This window comes from Microtus pennsylvanicus, chromosome 22 (genome assembly GCF_037038515.1).
Source record: "Microtus pennsylvanicus isolate mMicPen1 chromosome 22, mMicPen1.hap1, whole genome shotgun sequence".
Lineage (NCBI taxonomy): Eukaryota > Metazoa > Chordata > Mammalia > Rodentia > Cricetidae > Microtus > Microtus pennsylvanicus.
Window position 1 is genome coordinate 9,694,483 of NC_134600.1, and position 20,031 is coordinate 9,714,513.

General features: G+C 46.0%; 1 protein-coding gene and 1 long non-coding RNA gene across 5 annotated transcripts in view; one reads left to right on the plus strand and one right to left on the minus strand.

Moving 5' to 3' along the window:
* Inpp1 (inositol polyphosphate-1-phosphatase) overlaps window positions 1–6,135 on the minus strand; it is a 30,289-nt gene extending 24,154 nt beyond the window's left edge. The window contains exons 1-2 of one of the 4 annotated variants that reach the window (XM_075956020.1): window positions 5,702–6,064; window positions 134–243 (exon numbers count right to left, since the gene is read on the minus strand). The gene's annotated coding sequence lies outside the window, so the exon portion shown is untranslated. Of the gene's footprint in view, window positions 1–133; window positions 244–5,701 lie in introns of all 4 variants that reach the window. The other 3 variants (XM_075956021.1, XM_075956022.1, XM_075956018.1) reach the window with 3 other exon arrangements.
* Window positions 6,136–17,644: 11,509 nt separating this feature from the next.
* LOC142839912 (uncharacterized) lies at window positions 17,645–18,418 on the plus strand. Its single transcript, XR_012908852.1, has 2 exons — window positions 17,645–17,831; window positions 17,914–18,418. It is a non-coding gene; the product is annotated as an uncharacterized LOC142839912 (long non-coding RNA).
* Window positions 18,419–20,031: the final 1,613 nt, after the last annotated feature.

Below are 20,031 nucleotides of genomic sequence, written 5' to 3' on the forward strand. Positions count from 1 at the left end.
TCAGGAGACACCATAAAGCAAGTACTTTGGCAAGCTTCCATGAATAAACAAAGACCAAAATTAAAAATAGGAAAAAATTACGTTATCATTGAAGGTCTGGTAGACCCAGGTGCAGATGTAACAATAATCTCACCAGAATCTTGGCATCCAAATTGGCCTCTTCAGGAGGTAAATGTTCAGTTTTTAGGGATTGGAACTTTATCTCAGGTAAAGCAGAGTGCAAGATCAGTTGAACGTACAGGGCTGGAAGGACAGAGAGGAAAATTAGAGCCATAGATTGCTAGCATAGCAATGAATTTGTGGGAATATGATTTGTTATAGCAATGCAATGCTCACATTAACATTTCTCCAATCTTAGAAACAACCTATAGATTAACATATGCTTCTGGGGAAAATATTACAATATATTTTAAAGAACAGGTTGAACAGGAAGAGAACGCAACAGTTGCTAATCTTCCAAAGGCACCAACAGTTCTACCTTTAAAATGGTTGACAGACAACCCTGTATGGGTTGCACAATGGCCTTTAACAACAGAGAAAATGAAGGCTTTAGAACAGCTGGTACAGGAGCAATTAAATGCTCAGCATATTGAAGACTCAACCAGCCCTTGGAATTCTCTCATATTTGTTATTAAAAAGAACTCTGGAAAATGGAGATTTAAGAGCTGCTTATAAGGTAACTCAGCCAATGAATTCTCTACAGGCTGGAATTCTTTGCCTTCCCTATTACCTAAAGGATGACCTCTTATAGTTATTGATTTTAAAAATTGATTCTTCACTATATCTTTACAAAAAATGCAGAGAAAATTTTGCCTTCACAATACCAACTTATAACAATTCTCAGCCTGCTGAAAGATATCAATAGGAGGTCCTCTCACAGGAAATGTTAAATAGCCCCACCCTGTGCCAATAGTTTGTATGGCAGTCATCGGAAATTATGCATAAGCAATTTCCTGAATCTATAATTTACCATTTCCCGGATGACAGTTTATTATCTGATTCTAATGTAGATACTTTAGAAAGAATATTTGAAGAAGTAAAGAAAATTTTGCCTTATTGGGGAATACAAATTGCTCCTGAAATATAAAGAGGAGATTCTATTAATTATTTAGGCTATAAAATAGGTTTATAAAACATGAGGCCCCAAAAGGTGCAAAATAGGAGGTTGTAGAGTCTTAATGGCTTCCAAAGATTGCTAGGAGATATTTCCAATCTATGGCCCACTATTGGGATAAAACTTGATGAACCAATTAGTTTAAACAAAATCTTAGATGGTGACAAGGACTTAAATAGTTCCAGAAAATTATCAGCCAAAGCTGAGAGAGAATTGGCTTTGATAGAAGAGAAATTGCAGAAGGCACACGTGGATCCAATGTTTAATTGCATTGTGGTCACATTCTCCTACAGCATTCTCCTACAGGATTTTAATGCAGAGGGAAGATATTATCTTTGAATTGATCTTTTATTGCATAAACCAAGTAAAAAATTAAAAATTTATGTGCAAAAGATCTCTGAGTTAATTCTAAAAGGAAAATTGAGATTTCATCAATTAGCAGGAATAAACCCGGCAGAGAGTATAGTACCTTTTAAGAATGACACATTATGGAGAGAAAGCGAACCTTGGTAAAGAGCTTGTAGTAATTTTTTGGGAGAGATTAACAACAACTATCCCAAAAAGCAAGAGAATTCAACTTATAAAGAGAACTAGTTGGATCCTTCCCCACATTATAGGGGACACACCAATAACTGATACAAATAAATTAGGAAAGACAGATTAAAAAATCAGAAAACTTAAGTGAATCAAAGCCCTTATGGTTCTGTCCAAAAGTCACAATTATATGCTATGGTATGTTAAAGAACCTCTCAACAGAGTTACTGATTCACAATATGCAGAAAGAGTTGTAACCACTGAATTTATACCAGATGATACAGAATTAACTATTATTTATTCAGTTACGAGAAATAATCAGAAATATGAATCACTCCATATATATAACACACATCATGGGTCTGCCAGTTCTTGTAGCACAAGACAGTGCAGAAATCAATCATTGGTTGGAAATATGCTGAAGGTCTCAGAATTTCAGTTAAAAAAAAAACCACACTGGTATCGGAGTTCCTTCTGTTTGTGTGTTGCTTTCATTGGTTAATGACTAAAGAAATTACCTTGGCCTAGTTGATAGGGTGGAAATTAGGTAGGTGGGGAAAACAGAACTGAATGTTGGGAGGAAGAAGGGCAGAGTCAGAGAAGCCATGGATCCTCTGCCAGAGATGGACACCGGTTAGAATCTCCGGTAAACCACTGGTATGTGGCGATGCACAGATTAATGGAGATGGGTTAAACTAATATGTAAGAGTTAGCCAATAAGAAGTTAGAGCTAGGGCTGAGAGATGGCTCAGAGGTTAAGAGCACTGATTGTTCTTCCAGAGGACCTGAGTTCAATTCCCAGCAACCACATGGTGGCTCACAGCCATCTGTAATGAGATCTGGCGCCCTCTTCTGGCCCGCAGGGATACATGCAGGTAGATGCTGTATAATTAATAAATCTTTACAAAAAGAAAAAGAAAAATAGGTGGTTGACTAGACCACTTGTTGAAAGTCAAAAAAAAAAAGTTAGAGCAAATGGCCAAGCAGTGTTTTAATTAATACAGTTTCTGTGTGGTTATTTCAGGTGTAAGCTAGCTGGGTGGCTGGGACAAACAAGCAGCCCCTCTCCCTTGCAACAATACACCATGTCAACAGCAGAAGTTTAAAAATAGACTTTTCCATCCCGTGGCAACAAACTAAGGAAATTATAAGAAAATGTCCTACTTGTTCTTTATGTAATCAAACACCACTACCTGCAGGAAGTAACTCAAAGGGTACTCAAAGGAATGAAATCTTGCAGATGGACGTGTTCCATTTTGTAGAATTTGGAAAACTAGACCATGTACACCCCTGATCCCTATTCAGGTTTTCAATAGGAAAAACTTTTTTAATATGATAAGACTTGATTAGCATTACATACATTATAATGGATATGGAATTGCAAAAAATATGTTTAAGAGCATACACTTGCAACAATATGTATTCAGTCAGCAGAAGAATTAGATGCACTGATTTCTTAAATGAGTATCATCATTACGTAAATAAAACCTCAACTTTTATTAAAGAACATTTTACATGGAAGACTTCTGAACGACCACACAGCTACCCACCTTCGCAACGGTGAATTCATTCTCACCTGCGGATTTCAAGACTGAGTATTTTTTGGTATTGTTCATCCTTTCAAAAATTTGCTGTTGTTTTCTACTTTAAATTTATTTTTGAAATGATGACTTAGAAGTACTATGTTGTGAACTGAGGATGCAGCTCAGTGGGTGAAGTGCTCGCCAGACATGCCTGGGGCCCTAGGATCCATTTCCAGTATTAATAACCTGGTGTGGCGGCATATTCCTATAACACCAGCACTGCGGAGTGGAAACAGGAAATCAAGGCTCTCCTCTACCTCAGAGGGATTGAGACCAGGCTGAGATACATAAGACCCTGTCTACCTTACTAACTAAGCATTAGAATGGAGTTACCAAGTTGCATCCGAGTATCATTTTGTGCATGTGGTATATGTTTATGCGCACGTATGCATAGCATGATCCAATATTTGTAGATGCAGGTGTGTGTGTGACTGTGGAAGCCCACAGTTGGAGCTGGAGGTCCCCTTAGATCTCTCCAGTTCGCTGTAGCAGTGTCTCTCACTGAACCTGAAGCTTGCTCTAGCTGCTCTAGCTAGCCAGACTGTCCTGAGAATTCACCTCTACCCCCCAATGCTGGAAGTACTGGAAGACAGCTATGCCTGCCTTTTGTATGAGTCCCGGGGTTATGCAGGGCTTTATGCGATAAACCTTTCCCCCTACACACACACACACACACACACACACACACACACACACACACACCCCTTCTGCTATTATTGCCATTCCCTTACCTGCCTTCTAGCTCGGGTCATGCTAACTAAAAGGCATGCGTAGTGAACATGACTCCACGCTAATTGTGAGAAACAGAAAGCAAAACTTTTATTTCCAAATTACCCCGGGCAAAAAGCATGAACACTGAGTCCTGCTGACCTCGTTAGGTCACAGGCTGCATTTTAACAAGGATATTTACAAGGGCTCCTACCTGGAGAAAGTTCTCGTGTGTGCCCTTCTTGCCTTTAAAGCCGAAGGTGTTTGTTTTTAATTGATTACACGTTTAACTTTTGAGCAGTTTCGGGGGTGACTTGAAATAGAATAAGACTTTTTTTTTTCTAATTATTACTCAGGGTCGAAATAAAAGAGGAAATGTCTTTATAATGATTCACCCCGATTGCTTGTATTTTGTTGGCTTTTTTGTTTCTAAAAAGAAATAAGCATTTTTCTCTCCCAGTGTGGTTTTACTCCAAGTATAGCTATAACTTAAATCAGTGATAATGAATTTCACACTACAGAGCTTGAATCTAGGCTACGGTTACCACACAAAACTTGCCAAGAGGAGGTATTTATTCTATTCAAAACAGGTAGCTTTATTCGTCTCGTATGACTTACGTCATGACTAGGAATTAACTTCAAAAGTAGCATGAAAGCCCTTAAAAATTAAGTTAATAAAGCAGAAAACGGGCAGGAGGCAGAGGCAGGCGGATCTCTGTGAGTTCGAGACCAGCCTGGTCTACAAGAGCTAGTTCCAGGACAGGCTCCAAAACCACAGAGAAACCCTGTCTCGAAAAACCAAAACAAACAAACAGAAAACCGGTTGAGCAGGGGTTAAAATGGGCTTTCCTGTTGCCTGCATTTTCCCTTATACTTTCATAGGCCTGGCTGAGGTCATTCAGTTAGTTCATCAGCCAAGAGTAGGGGGTCTGTTTTCTGCCTTAGATTGTTAGGAGTGGACCCAAGCCTTACCAACTTATCGAAATTGGAAATTAAGGGCAAAGAGCCAAAAAACGTTCCATTCCCCTCAAGTGGCCTGTCCGCAGGGCCTCAAGCCGCCGTGCTTTTGAAGCGAAAACCCTCACACAGTGGGCAAACTTCCACGCGTTCAGTGCTAGTTTTGAGGATGGAAATCTCCAAAGGACACGTTGTGCTCGCTCACGCGTTTCCCCTGGATTTTCTTTCTCACGTCTGACGGTCCGTGTGCTTTCACCAAAGCCAGGTTACAGGTTTAGGTGACACCCGCCCATGCAGTCCACACCCGCTGCCTTAGGCACGTCTCACTCAACCAGACTTCAAAGTGTAGAAAGAATTACAAGGAAGGGACGGAGATTTGTCTAAATATAGTCCCGGTCTGTTTACTTTACATTCAAGAAGGGGTTTCTAGAGGCAGTCAACACAGAGCCCTGCCAACGAGCATCTCTCAAACTGCTCACTGGCTTCTTGACAGCTACGCCATCAACCCGTGGGACCTGGGCCTCTGCTTTCGACCATCCTCAGGTCAGTCCATTCAACCTAGAGCCTAGTAGCAGAACCGAAAGGAACCAAGCAGGGGAAGAAAGTTGCTTGCTACTCATCTTCCCGCGCCGATCTCTTGCAGGCTGCTCCTGCAGAGCTAAGGGGGCCGCGGGACCGTCCCGGCTGGCGACTCGGGCTCTGTCCCCGTGGGCACGGCCAGGCCGGGGCGGCCTCGCTTCAGTGGCCCGGGACCTCGCAGGCCCAGCCTCGGAGGCCAGCAGCCTTCGGCCGGAGACCGACTCACCTGCTCTCCGCGGAGGCGATGGAGCGCGCGCCGCTCGCGGGGACCCAGATGCGCGGAGGAGGAGACGCTGGCGCGCGGGGACACCGGGGAGGGGTGGCGTAAGCAGGAAAGAGGATTACCTAAGCGGGGATGCGGAGCCCAGAAGGAGGCTGCAGACTTTCCCTCTGAAACGGAAGAGGCGGAGGAGGGGCGAGCGAGGAGGAGGAGGGGAGTGCCAACGCCAGGAGGTAGTCGCGCAGGGACCCGGCGCCGGCGTCCTGGGGCGGGCGCAGCCGGAGGGCGAGCGGCCTGGAGGACCGCGGAGGTCACCGCTGCGAAGCCGGGGAGGTGCCCTGCCTCTCTTGGCTGCGAGTCGTGCAGCCCAGTTGCTGCCAGGTCCCCGCCCCTTCTCTTTCCCCGGGCTGGTGGCGTGGAAAGGCGCGGTGACGCCTGTGACTTCTGGGGCGGGTAAGGGCATCCCACGCCTGCTGGAGTCTGGCGTCCCCGACGTCACAAGCACAGTGAATTACATGGGTGGGCCAGGAAGCTCAGGGTCGTCTCATCCACCGTTCAAGGCGTGCGTGGTTTCTTCCGAACCCACCCACAGACTCCGGAGAATATTCTTCCTCCTTCATTCATGAGGACTCTGGTATTGTGGGTTTGACAGACGGGTTGGAAGCTGTGGCGCTGGACTTCCTGCTAGCGATGTTCGAGTCCCCTGTTCTAATAGAGATGTCTAAGTTTGCTGCATGTTCCTTTAGTCAAAGCAGTGTCTTCTGGGCATATGCCTTCTATTAGCTGGCCTGGGGAAGAGGCAGCCCTCCTAGGAGGCAGCTGGAGCTGGACCATCTTCCACAGTTCTAGGGAGCAGGTTTTCTCGTGGACCTTCCCCGACACCGCCATTCATCTGTATCACTCAGACGGCAAATCTCCAACAACTAGGAGCGGCTAGAACGGGAGCCTGGGGCAGCACTGTGAAAAACACAGCCTGTGGTTTAAAATGGTCATCTCTCCAGGGTAACTAACTCAGCTGGCTCCTGTAGGGCGCACCCATTCCCAGCTTTCATTCCTTCCCAGGCTCGGTGGATTCAGCATTCTCTCTCAGATCATCTTTTTATTTTATTTTTACTTTCTCACATAGAGTCTCACTTTATAACCCCTGCCGGCCTCAAATTTGTGATCCTCCTGCTTCTGCCTTCTAGGTGTTGGGAGTACCCAGATGTGTGCCGCCCGGCCTAGATTCTCGGGGTGTCCTTTAGATCTATTCTCCTAAGTCCCTCCTTGCTGTTACTACTGCTATTAATTATGAAATCAGATCTATGACAGCAAAACCAATATATATATATATATATATATATATGTAAATTTTATATTGGGGAGGGGGTAGAGTAGGAGCCATGCATCTAGCCCACTTCTACTGCTATTGCGGGGACCACCATGCAACAATATCCCAGTGAGCCTATTGCTTGCTTAGAAGCCTTCATTAGCTTCTGATCTCTGGCAATGCTAGGTGTAAGTTCCCGGTGACCAAGGTCCATTGTCCCCTCTTATCTGTCAGCTTTGCCACTCACATTTATTGACCCTTTCACCAAACCCGGTCTAGATGTCAGTCCATAAACATTTATAATTCCAGGTAAGCCATAACTGTCTGAGAAAGATACCAGGACGACGAATGTTCATGGTTGTAGCAATTAAGCCGTACAGGGGTTAATTTCGCTCGAGTATGTAGTCTTCAGTGAGGCTATTTGAAGCCGGGAGCCTAGCTCCAGTACTCACTGTGGTACCCACTTATCATTTTAATCCCTCTCTCAGACTGTTACGATGTCAATGAAAAGCGTTGCCCACAAGTTCACACATCTGGACCTTTCATCCCCAGCTTGTGGCGGCTCTTTTGACTCATCACAGAACCACTGTGGGGAGAGGTCTCTCTAGAAGAAGCCAGTGACCACGGAGTGAGGGCCCGATGTTACAGCCTGGCCAGTTTCCAGTCTCTCTGCCTCTCTGGGGATTTGTTTTTGTGGTTGATTTGTTTGTTTTTCTTTTCGTTGGTCCTGTCTGTCTGTCTGTCTGTCTGTCTCGCTCTCTGTGGAAGAAGCTGAAGTTGTAGCCCAGAGGAGCCTTTAAGTGCTGTGCGCAGAGCTTAAGAGGCCACCGTTTCACTAGAAAGATGGACCAGAAACTTCTCCGGAGGTTTCAGAGCGGGGAGGGGAAGAGGACTCTAGGTGAGGGAACTGGCCAGGCCAGTTGTGTTAGATTCTCTCACGAAGATTCTTGACCATCTTTCCTGCAAGCCTACACAGAGCTTAATTCAAATATAAGGCATGGCCGGGCGATGGTGGCGCACGCCTTTAATCCCAGCACTCGGGAGGCAGAGGCAGGTGGATCTCCGTGAGTTCGAGGCCAGCCTGGTCTACAGAGCTAGTTCCAGGACAGGCACCAAAGCCACAGAGAAACCCTGTCTCGAAAAACCAAAATAAATAAATAAAAAAAAAATATATATATATATATATATATATATATATATATATATATATATAGCATGATTGATGCTGTGGAGGCAATCTCAAGCAGCCAAGCAGCCTAGGATCTGCTCTCGCTGCTTCTGTCTAGATTTGCAGTGAGAACCCGGAGCAGAAAGCAGAGCGGAATGGTGTGGAAAACACGCATTGGGGCCAGGAAAGGAGGGGGAGTAACTATAGAGTAGTGGACAAAGTCACTGCTGGCAATGCTGTTGGCTGGTAAAGAGAACAGCCCGACCCTTCCAGCTTTCTGTTCAATAGGAGGGTTCCTTCGGTACAAGACGGCCCACTCTGAAGGCTCCTAGGCAGCCTACGCCAACTCAGCCAGCTAGGGAGCTGTTTGATTAAGTTCAGCCGTATTGGTACTCAGAGCCTGCCCCAGCAGAGACGAAAGGGAGCCAGGCTGCACCTTGAATTGGCAGCAGAATTTACCATTGATTTTGCAAGCGTGCAAAATTCCAGAGTTAAGAGTACCACGGAAGCTCATACCAAGGTTCTAGATAGCCACCGGAGGACTGGATTACTCCGGAGTGGGACCAGGCCCCATGCATGGAACAATATCTCAGTGGGTAATTCAGCAAGCTTTGAAGGTGAAGCCTAAGTTGCAATGGGTTTAAGGATGCTACAGAGCTAGAACTTGAGATATTTGCCAAGGAATATCACAGCCAGAGACCGGAGTTGGCCCAAGAAAGATCACATGTGGTTCAGGCAACAGCGTTATAGGGAAGGGCTAGCCAAGTCCATTGGAGCCTAGACAGTGTCACCAAACACAAGGTTTGCGGAGAAGGGCTTGATTTTGCCTTGGTTCAGTCCTTCCTTGCTATGGTCCATCACCCTTTTCAGGACAGAAATTTTTGTTCTATGTCATTGTATTTTGAAAGTGGGTAACTTGATTTATTTGTTTGTTTGTTTGTTTGTTTTTATGCTCATAGAGATTGCCTGCAGTCTTAGACTGTGGGCTTTCAGCTTTTGAACGGTATACAACAATATGGGCTCAGGCTGGCGCTGCAGTTGAGAGCTTACGCTGCTCTTGCAAGCGACTTGGGTTTGCCCACCACACTCATGGTTGCCCCACCACCGCCTGCAGCTCCAGCTCCAAGGGATGGAAGGTACCCTGACCTCCATAGCACAGACACTCACGTACGTACACCCCTCATGTAGACAAATATTTTGGGGGAAAAATTATCTGTCACTGCAAACTAGCATCAAACTGGCCAGTTGTCACGCAGGCCAACATAGTGTGCCTGTCCCTGGACAACCGGAAGTGATGTGGGCTGTGGTTTGCCCGGTCCATGTTGCAGGCTTTGACACCTGTGCGTCTTCTGCTGGGCAGATGTAAAGGCAACTCTGTCATAGGAGGCTTGGTAGTGAACGATTGCATGACACTCACAGCCTGGATCGAGTTTAAGTTGACATCATCACAAGAGCCCACACGCCGTGTGGTACGATGTCCCTCTTGTGCTACCTTTGAACTGCTAATGAACGTAAATCAGTCTTCCAAAAGAATGACTGTCATGAAAGTCAAATTCATCTGCGCTATTAATAGAGCAACGTTTAGCGAGCACCCCTTAACATGTGTGGTCAACTCTGTTAAACTAAAGTCTTTTTTTTTTAAGTATTTATTTATTTATTATTTATACAGTATTCTGTCTGCTTGTATGCCTGCAGGCCAGAAGAGGGCACCAGACCTCATTACAGATGGTTGTGAGCCACCATGTGGTTGCTGGGAATTGAACTCAGGACCTTTGGAAGAACAGGCAGTGCTCTTAACCGCTGAGCCATCTCTCCAGCCCTAAACTGAAGTCTTAAAAGGCAGTGCCATTCAGCTGTACAGACTAGAGGGGATCAAATGAGGTATTTCAGCTACGAGTTAAGAGGTCAAAGCAGAGGATGGACAAGTCATGATAGATGTGCTTAGGGTCACATTCTTATACTTGGAAATATGTCTTTTTCTTTCCCAGGCCTTTGGTACATGTATCGACCTGGTGGTGTGGGAATTACAGTCTTCCACATGCCTGTCCACAGCACGGGTGTTCACTGAGTTCCCTCACGTCAGTACAGCAAAGACCGAACGTTATGGGATATATTTTAAGATGGGTCTCACTTGTTTGTGCTGTGGAATATTTGTTTAATGATGCAAAGATGTATTGCATTCTTTTAGCTGCATTTGTTGAACTCTGTGAAGCTGTGAAGCCTCCTGATTGGTCTAATAAAGAGCTGAATGGCCAATAGCGAGACAGGAGAGAGGGGCTGGCAGACCGAGAGAATAAACAGAAGGAGAAAAAGAACAGAAGGAGAGGACTGCAGGGGCCAGTCCCCCCAGCCACACAGCCAGCCCACAGAGTAAGAGTGAAAAGTCAGATTACAGAAATAAGAAAACGGAAAAGCCCAGAGGCAAAAGGTAGATGGGGTAATTTAAGAAAAGCTTCCTAGCCACAAGCCAAGCTAGGGCTAGGCACGCATAAGTAGTAATAAACCTCTGTGTGACTTATTTGGGAGCTGGGGGACAGCCGCCTAAAAGCCAAAAGAGTCAACGTGTGAAAAGAGTAAACAACCAACTACATAGACTTCGAAATCTATGCACCCTAGGATTCCAGCTCTGCCCTGACTCAAAGGAACTGCAGGCTGGAACCCGAGAGTGGAAATCCTGGGAAGTCGCCTGGGATGCCTTTCCCTGTGTGCCATCTGAACGTCCCCTTTGCAATGTCTGGCCCGGCTTCTGATGAGGAGAGGAGGGGCCACCTTTCCTCCTGCCCAGCACAGAGGTTTTCTTTTGCAGCAAGAATATTACCAATGAGTCATTTCCTTCCATTGTTAAACTTCCTGGTCATTTTCATGTTTAATTTAGGGTTCCACGGAGGACTCTAACAGGAGCTTATGTGGGGTTCCCTCTGGTGGTGCGTCTTAATTTGTAATACCATTTCAATGCAGTTTCTTTTTATTTTTTTTAAAAAAGAAAACAAATTATCTTTTTTTTTCATTTTACATACCAATCCCAGTTTCCACTCCCCTCTTCCCGTTCTCTCTACCACACACTGCTCCATCCACTCCTTAGAGAGGGTAAGGCACATTGCTTTGGGGAAGGTTCATATCCCTCCCTACTAAGGTATCTATCCAAAGAGAATGGGTTCCCAAAAAGTCAGTACAAGCAGTAGGGATAAATCCTGGTGCCACTGCCAGTGGTCTCTCAGTCTGCCATTGTTGGGGACTGCGGACCACCAGACCCTGAATTTCTTGTAAACAACTTGTTTTCCTCTGCTCTCAGCAGCCTGCAGCTGCTCTGAGCATGAAAGCCTGATGGGTCTGCAGCTGAAAGATCTTGAGAGCTGGAGCATTTTGGGCATTCTTGTTGCAAGGATGTCCCATGGCCTCGTCTGTCTGTCTGTCTTTGTCTGTGTGTTTTTAAATCATTGGTTATTAAAGGACTGCTTTGAGCCTATAGCAGAGCAGGGCAGAAAGAGCTAGGTGGGGAAAACTAAAGTGAATGCTGGGAGAAAGAAGGACGGAGTCAAGGAAAAGCCATGGCGCCTCCTCCAGAGATAGAAACTGAAACTCAGAGATAGTGCTGAAACTTTGCTGGTAGGCCACGACCTCATGGTGATGCACAGATGAATGGAGATGGGTTAAATTAAGATGTAAGAGTTAGCCAATAAGAAGCTAAAGCTAATGGGCCAAGCAGTGATTTAAATAATGCAGTTTCTGTGTGATGATTTCAGGGCTGAGCAGTTGGGGAAACAAACAAGCGGCCTCCTTGCTATAGATGCCACCAAGGAAACAGTGTCTTCCAAACACAGCAGGGCTGATGTACAAATGAACTCATAGTGATGGTGGCAGCTTGCACAAGGTCTGCACAGAGTCCCAGTCCTAAGTAGAGAAGAGGACACGGACATGAGCTCACACCCCTAACGGAGAAGCTGTCTCCAACAAAATGAAAACTTTGTTTTCCTCAGTGGAGCCTCACTGAGTATGTAAATCATAAATAAGAGCAGGCCCTATCCCTAAGGCCAACACAAAATGGACTCAATGGTATTTTTATAGACTTTTTTGCCTCAAATTGCTTTGTTTGGGAAACTTATCTCATGTCTTTGGCTTATGTATTATGGGTTTTAATTTTGTGTTTTAATCGTTTTTTTGTTTGTATGTATATTGTCTTTTTTCTTTCTTTATTCTGATTTGTTTGTTTTTAAAGAAGAGAGAGAAAGAAGGCATAGAGTTGGGGGGTAAGGAGGTGGAGAGGAGCTGGGAAAAATTAAATGAGGGGAAATCATCAAATATATTGTATGAAAAATATATTTTCAATTAAAAAAGTGTTTCAACATGCTAACAAACCATTTTTTATTGTAGAAGGGCTCATTTAACTTACTTGTTGGTACTAAGCAAGAAACAGAAAGAGCCAGAAGACTTCATTACTCAGCCACACGCATCTCTAAACCCTTGGCTTCATCAGGTTGCTCTTCTACACATGTAGAATAAGAAAATGGCTGTACAAGTTTGCACTCCCAACGGCAGTGGAGGAGTGGTCCCCTGACTCCACATCCTCTCCAACATTCGCTGTCCCCGGTACTTTTGATCTTAGCCATTCTGACAGGTGTAAGATGGTATCTCAGCGTCATTTTGATGATTAAGGATGTTGAGCTATTCATTAAATGTCTTCTGGTCGCTTGATGATAGTTCTGCTGAGAATTCTCTGTTTAGATCTGTACCCCATTTTTTTTTCAGTTGGATTATTCTGTCTTTTGATGTCTAGTTTCTTGAGGATTTGGAACGATCAGATCATTTTCTTTTCAGCCAGCCACTTTCTTAAGTGATTAAACAATTATTCCATGGCTCAGTAATTCCAATCATATATGTATGCCCGAGATAAGTGAGTTTGTTAGGATTCCAGCATTATACTGACCCTGCCTTCCCCCACCCCCATCAGCTCACCAGCATTCAGACAAACACCTAGCTAGCACAGGGATCCTGTGACTGAACGCCACTATGTCATGTGTTGCATGGCTATGTCATGCATAGCATTGCGTGGCTGCGTAGGGCTCTGTATAAATGCATAAGCTTTCCTTTTTGAGTAAGCACCACCTGCCTGTGTAATCAAAGACTCTGCTTCAGTTTCCCGACCGACCAGACCCAGATAATCCCACGGAAACTATATTAATTGCAATACTGTTTGGCTGATGGCTCAGGCGTATTTCTAGCTAGCTCTTGTCTCTTAAATTAACCCATTTCTTAGCCTGTGTATCGCCACAAGGTTATGGCTTACTGGTAAGGTTCTGGCCTCTTTCTCCTTCAGCAGCTGTATGGCATCTGGCTGACTCTGACTTCTTTCCTTCTCTATCTCTGCTTGGATTTCCCATCTTGCTATATTCTGCCCTTCCAAAGGCCACCGCAGCTTCTTTATTAACCAATGGTAATAAAACATACTCACTACATACAGAGGGGAATCCCACATCTCACCTGTTCGCTCTCTTCACTTCCTCCTCTCAGTTGACTGACACAGCCCCCTCTTATCCTGCCCTTTCCTAATAAACTGGTTTGCTGATCTTTGTGGTTCATTCTTCATGGCCGCAGCCACGGCCAAACTGCCAAGCAACAACATTTGGCGCCGTGAGACTTGGCCAGGCTCTCATTCATCATCCCTCTAGCCCACAGGTGGCTGGCTCTAGGCTTGTGTGGACCCTGACCCCAAGCCAACAGCCCACTTTCCAGTTACCTGTCTGCTGTGATACTTCACACAGCACTAGCTATGATTGGCAAGATCCCCTCCTCCCAGTCAGAATAAACATTTCCTTGAACCCTTGGAAGTGATTGCTGAGTGTCAGGCACCCTTCTGGGGTTCTTGGGAATGGGGCCCCTTTTGCTGACGATCACCTCCGGCATTTTCCCATGAGCAAGACCTTTGGATCTCGTGTCCTCAGCCTCCCCTTTAACCGAGTGGTTAGTGCCGTCGTTTCTTGACCCTACAGGCCTTTCAGGCCATGGCCCTCCTTTGGCTTCATGAGTTTGGACTCTGCATCCTTTGGTCTTAGTGTCCTAGGTCTTCTTTTGGTTGATGAACCGTGAAGAGGCCTGACACAGTAGCTTTCTGCGTCACTCATGGGAAACAAACCGGGAAAACGTATAAGCTCATCCACGGCTCTGGGATGCCTTTTAGGAAACCTAAACCTTTCCACCTCCTGCCATGTAGAAGGCCCCTAGACTCATTCACTTCTGTACTAAGAAATGGCCCAAATATCCCTAGATAAGAGTTCAACGACTCGTTAGATCCTGAAATTCTATGGGACCTTTTCAACTACTGCCAGCGAACAGATACATGGAAAGAGTTATAATACATTCAAACATTCTTCTATGTCAATTGTAAACATCTGTAAAAACCCGGAATGGTCCTGTAAAATCCCGATGGACCATACACGACCCGGGAACTGGCCTGGAGACTTAAAATCACACGCACACACAGACGAGAGAGAGAGAGAGAGAGAGAGAGAGAGAGAGAGAGAGAGAGAGAGAGAGAGAGAGAGAGAGAGAGGTCATCCTTGATACAAGAATGCCAAATGCCCCTTTATTGAGCTCAGGGGCAGCTTATTTTGGACTCCTTAGCCACGCCCAGCTCTCGTGATCTTTCTTTTAGCTTCACGTCTCCTCAGCTTGCCATCAAGGTCTTGTGCTCAGAGCAGCTGCAGGCAAAGAAAGTCAAGGGGCCAGGGATCTATAGCTCCCAATAAACATCCTTTCTGTTCTTTGTCGTCTTCATCTCATATCCTTCTAGATATGAAACCTGAGCCTGAGGAAACGTCCACTACTTTAGACGCTGCTAATGAAACCCCCACCGTTTTGTCCTCAGCATCCAACTGCTCCTTCTGCCCCCACCCCCCGCCCGCCCATGCCGCCTTTTCTTCCTCTCCAGCAGCCCGACCCTCGCATCTGCTTCCACCCTCCCTGTTACCCACCCTCGCACCACTCTGGGTCCCCACCCTAGCCAAGCCAAGCCAGCTACAGTAGCTACAGTTCTCCCTTGGCGAGAGGTAGCTGGTGTGGACGGGCTGGCTGAAGTTCATGTCCCCTTCTCACTAGGAGAACTCTGTCAAAGAGAAAAAAAACACCTGGGATCTTAAACCTCTAACTCTACGGCTTTCATAAAAGAATTCTAATTTACAATATACCATTCAACCTCATAGTCTCACCTTTCATTTTATACATACATACATACATACATACATATATATATATATGCACACATACATACACACACATTCGATATGTGTGTGTGTATGTGTGTGTGAGTGATTTTGGCTAACAATCTACTACTTGAGGAACACAGGCAAGTTTGAAAGCAGGCTAGAGCTTATGGAGATGAGGGTCATCAGACTAGCATTGCTTATCCAATCAGGGCAGAGACTGTCCCAGATCGCTGACCCCCATTGAGACTATAATACCCCACTCTAGCTAGAGGTCAGTTTACAACCCGCCTCCTAGAAGTCTCTGTAAGGCTGCCCTCACGCCAGTAAACTATGAGAAACTTCAGGAAATAATTCAGGACAGACAGGAAAATCCATCTGAGTTCCTAGAACACCTCCCAAAAGCCCTCTTATAGTATACTAACCTAGACCCTGAAAAACCCAGAGGGCAGACAATTCCTTATGACCTATTCTTTTCCCAGAGCTGCCCCAACATTAGGGCTAAGATTAGGTGTCCGGAGAGAGGGTCCCTAAGCCTACAGACAGAAGTCTTAGCACTGGCCTGTTGGGGAAGATTATTTTCAGGTGTGTGACTTTTGTTTACGCTGCATGTGTGTAACTCTCTGAAGCGGTGTTATTGTGCCTGTCTAAAACCCCCAAAGGTCCTAATAAAGTGATGAGCGGCCAAAAGCAAGGCAGGAGCAAGGACAGGCAGGGCCAGCAGGCAGAGTATAAACAGAAGGAGAAATCTGGGAGGAGAGAGAACGAGGAGCAAGAGAACAGGGAGAAGAGGACATCAGGGCCAGCCACCCAGACACCCAGACACCCAGTCACTCAGTCAGCCACGGGGTAAGAAGAGATACAGAAGTAAAAATGATAAAAGCCCAGAGGGAAAAAGTAGATGGGATAATTTAAGAAAAGCAGGCAAGAAACAAGCCAAGGTAAGGCCAGGCATTCATAACTAAGAATAAGCCCCTCTCTCTGCTCTCTCTGTCTCTCTCTCTGTCTCTCTCTGTCTCTCTCTCTGTCTGTCTCTCTCTCTCACTGTCTCTCTCTCTGTCTCTCTCTCTCTGTGCACCCATAGAGTAGCCCGCGAACATCTGCCTCTTGTAAATCCTGTCAGTTGTCAGACCCTATTTCCAGGTAACAAAACCTCCCTTTTTCTACCCACCAGGCCAGGGGCTCTTTCCCAGGGACTGACTGGCAACTTAATGTTACCCACATGCCCCCAGTTAGACAAGTCAATATCTCCTGGTAATTTCATGGCGGATACATCCGCAGGGTGGATAGAAGCATCTCTGACCTCTAACCTGAGGGCTCAGACAGTCTCTGAGGTCCTTCTCCAGAAAATTATCCCCCGATTTGGAATTCCAATCTCTCTTCAGTCAGGCAATGGTCCCGAGAGTTCTTCTCTCAGGTCCTCAAGCCCTGTCGAAAGCGCTCAACATTCCTTGGCATTTTCGTATCTCATACCAACCCCAGTCCTCAGGAAAGGTAGAATGAACTAACTGCTCCTTTAAAAACAAAAAACAACAACAACAAAACATTCTCGTTAAAATGTCACAGGAACTTTACCTTGACTGAGTAAAACCCTTGCCTCAGGATCTTCTCAGGCTCTAGGCTCTCCCCAAATGTCCCCTTCCATCTCGCCCTTTGAACTTATGTACGGCTGGCCAGTTCTATCCCCTGGTCTCTCACCTAAACCCTCACCTCTCCCGGATCACCTGCTTACACCCTTACTTTACCCCCTTTGCTCCCTCCTATGGAATTTTTCTGACTACATCCTACCTTGACTGTGTACCAACCCTTGTCCATCTCCAGTCAACATCGGAGACCAGGCCCTTCTCTCTCCACGAGACTAACACCCTTCACCCGTTTCTAAGTGGCAGAGCCGCTTCCAAGTAATTCTTGTAACTCAACAGCTGCTAAATTTGAGGGCCTTCCTCATTGGATACACTTATCTGGTCTCAAGCTCTTTACCCCTCCACCTCAAGGTAATCCTCCTTCGTACACAGCGACTCCAACAGGACCCTGTTCCTTTCAGCTTCAGAGGACACTGAGAGCAACTGAAATTGGTGTCTCCAATATCAGAAGAATGAGGCTTCACCCCACAACCTCCTCTGCTGGATTGGAGCCCCATAGGCTTTTCTTCCTGACACCTCTTCCTCCCCCCACCCCCCAGGCTGATCCACGTTCTCCTGTTTCTACTAATTACACCCTCCTCTATGTATCACCAATGACTTATCCCAAACTCCTAATCAAACCCATTAGCTGTGGTTACAGGACTGCCAGCCGTTAGCCACGGAACTGGTCGCGCAAAGACCATCAAGCACGCCCGGGTACCCTCAGGAATCAACCACCCGTCTCTCCTGAGTGTTAAGGTGACATCGTGAAGATGGGGATGGAAGAGGTGCTTTAAGATTTGAAAGAAGCTAAAAGTCGACTTGGACTCACTTCAGACAGGTCAGTTACCCACCTCCCTCGATTGCTAGAACCTAAGAATTTTTTTTCTTCCTAAATTTAACTTTATCTTCTGTTCTGACAGCGTCTCGCCAGATCTAAGAAACATGGGACGGCGCCACATAGCCTGGGACAGTAGTGAAAGGACCAGCTACCACACCCCAGCTTTCTCAGGTTCCCCAAAGATGATCGCTGCCGCCCCCTCCAAGTCAGCTAGAAGCAGTCTTGAGAAGTCAGTGCCCCGTTTCCCTGCCCTACCTGGCACCCTCTTTAATTCCTCATCTTTAAAAAATAAAAAGAAGGTGGGAAATGTTAGGATTCCAGCATTATACTGACCCCACTCCCTGGCAGCCCACCGTCAGGCAAACACCTAGCCAGCCCAGGGGCCTTTCGACCCTATGTCACTACTTCATGCGTTGCATGGCCATGTCATGCGTTGAGTGGCTGTATAAGGCTCTGTACACATGCATAAGCTTTCCCTTTTAAGTAAGCTCCACCCTCCCGTTCCTTCTCATCACTTCCTCCTCTCAGTCGACCGGCACAGTGCCCGCCCCCCGGTTGCCTAATAAACTTCCACGTGGGTTTGTTGAGCTCTGTGGTTCATTCCTCGCTGCCGCAGCCGCTGCCACACACCAGAGTTCATGGCATCACCGTTCTTACCAGCCCAAAGTGGAGACAATATCCGTCAACTGATGAAGAATTCAAAACAAAACAGAACAGAAAAGCTTCACGTAGAGAACTCGGGGGCGAAGCTCAGTTGGTTGAATGTCTGCCTGGCATTCATGAGACCCTTGGTGGAGTGTCCAGCATTTCTTAGCCCAGGCATGGCCGTATTTGTAATCTCCTGAACTAGGAAAGTAAAACGGGAAGAACGGGAGTTCAAGGTTCTCCTAAACTACCCAGCAAGTTGGAAACGTCTCCCTCTCTCATTCTCTGCCCCTCCCTCATTTTCTGCCCCTCCCTCCTCCCTCTCACAGACAATCCCCCCCCCCCAAAGTAAAAGTGTTATTCAGTAAGAGGGAGAGAAATACTAACACATGCTACAATGTGAATGGACCTTGAAAAAATACCATGGGGGAGAGGGGGCAACGAAAGAAACTAATTGCAAATGTCCACTTATTAATGATTACACTATGTGCCCCTTGTAGGCATTTGTGCCACCAAGCAGAGTTCCCCTGTGGCTTCTGCTTCCCCCGAAGTCAGGGCAGGAACTATATATAAACTGTAAGCTGAGATAAACTTTTTCCTCCCCAAGTTCCTTTTGGTCATGGTCTATCAATAGAAAGCAAGCTAGGATAGATATGATCTCCATATATATATATATATATATATATATATGGTTTTTCGAGACAGGGTTTCTCTGTGGCTTTGGAGCCTGTCCTGGAACTAGCTCTGTAGACCAGGCTGGTCTCGAACTCACAGAGATCGGCCTGCCTCTGCCTCCCGAGTGCTGGGATTAAAGGCATGCGCCACCACTGCCCGGCGAAACCGTGAAAATATTATAAAGCGGATAGAGAGGGTAGGACTGATTTCTCAATGTACAAAGTGAAAACGGAGGGTCATTTGTTCAAAATGTGTTCTGAGAACACGAGTTCCATCCCTGAGATCCACACAGTGGAAGGAGAGAACCAATTCCTGCAAGTTGTCCTCTGGCTTCTCGATAGACGCTATTGAACTTGGATGTGTATAGGTACACAGAACAAATAATGAAGGAAATAGAAGTTTAACGCTTAGGCAGAGCATTAAATCAAAATAGGGCCTTCTAAACATGGAGACTGTTACGCACAGGCCTGTTTGCAGGGAGCCAGGAAGGACGGTTTGGCTCTGGCCAGAGCAGACAAGCGCCCCCTTCCAGTAATGCCCCCTGGATAGGCTAACACATTCATTCTTTCCCGCAATGAAAGGGTCATGATGCCGATTGATGGCGAAGTCAAATGGTGACTATTTGTACCTTTGAGGACTAATCACAGGTCAGGAATTCCCGGAGTCTGATGTCTTCTGCTTTTATGGTGCCTGTTGGCTTTCTGCGTACTCTGGGTATTATCGACCCAGGCCAGAAAGATAATTTCTGATCAAATATCATATTGTATGTCTCCTAAGTGCCAAAGATGAAGAATGACGTCTTTAAGGCAAAGGTACAGTGGATGAGTACTTGTGGAATGCCTCGGTGTCCATCTCCAACATACAAGCGCACGTACATGCG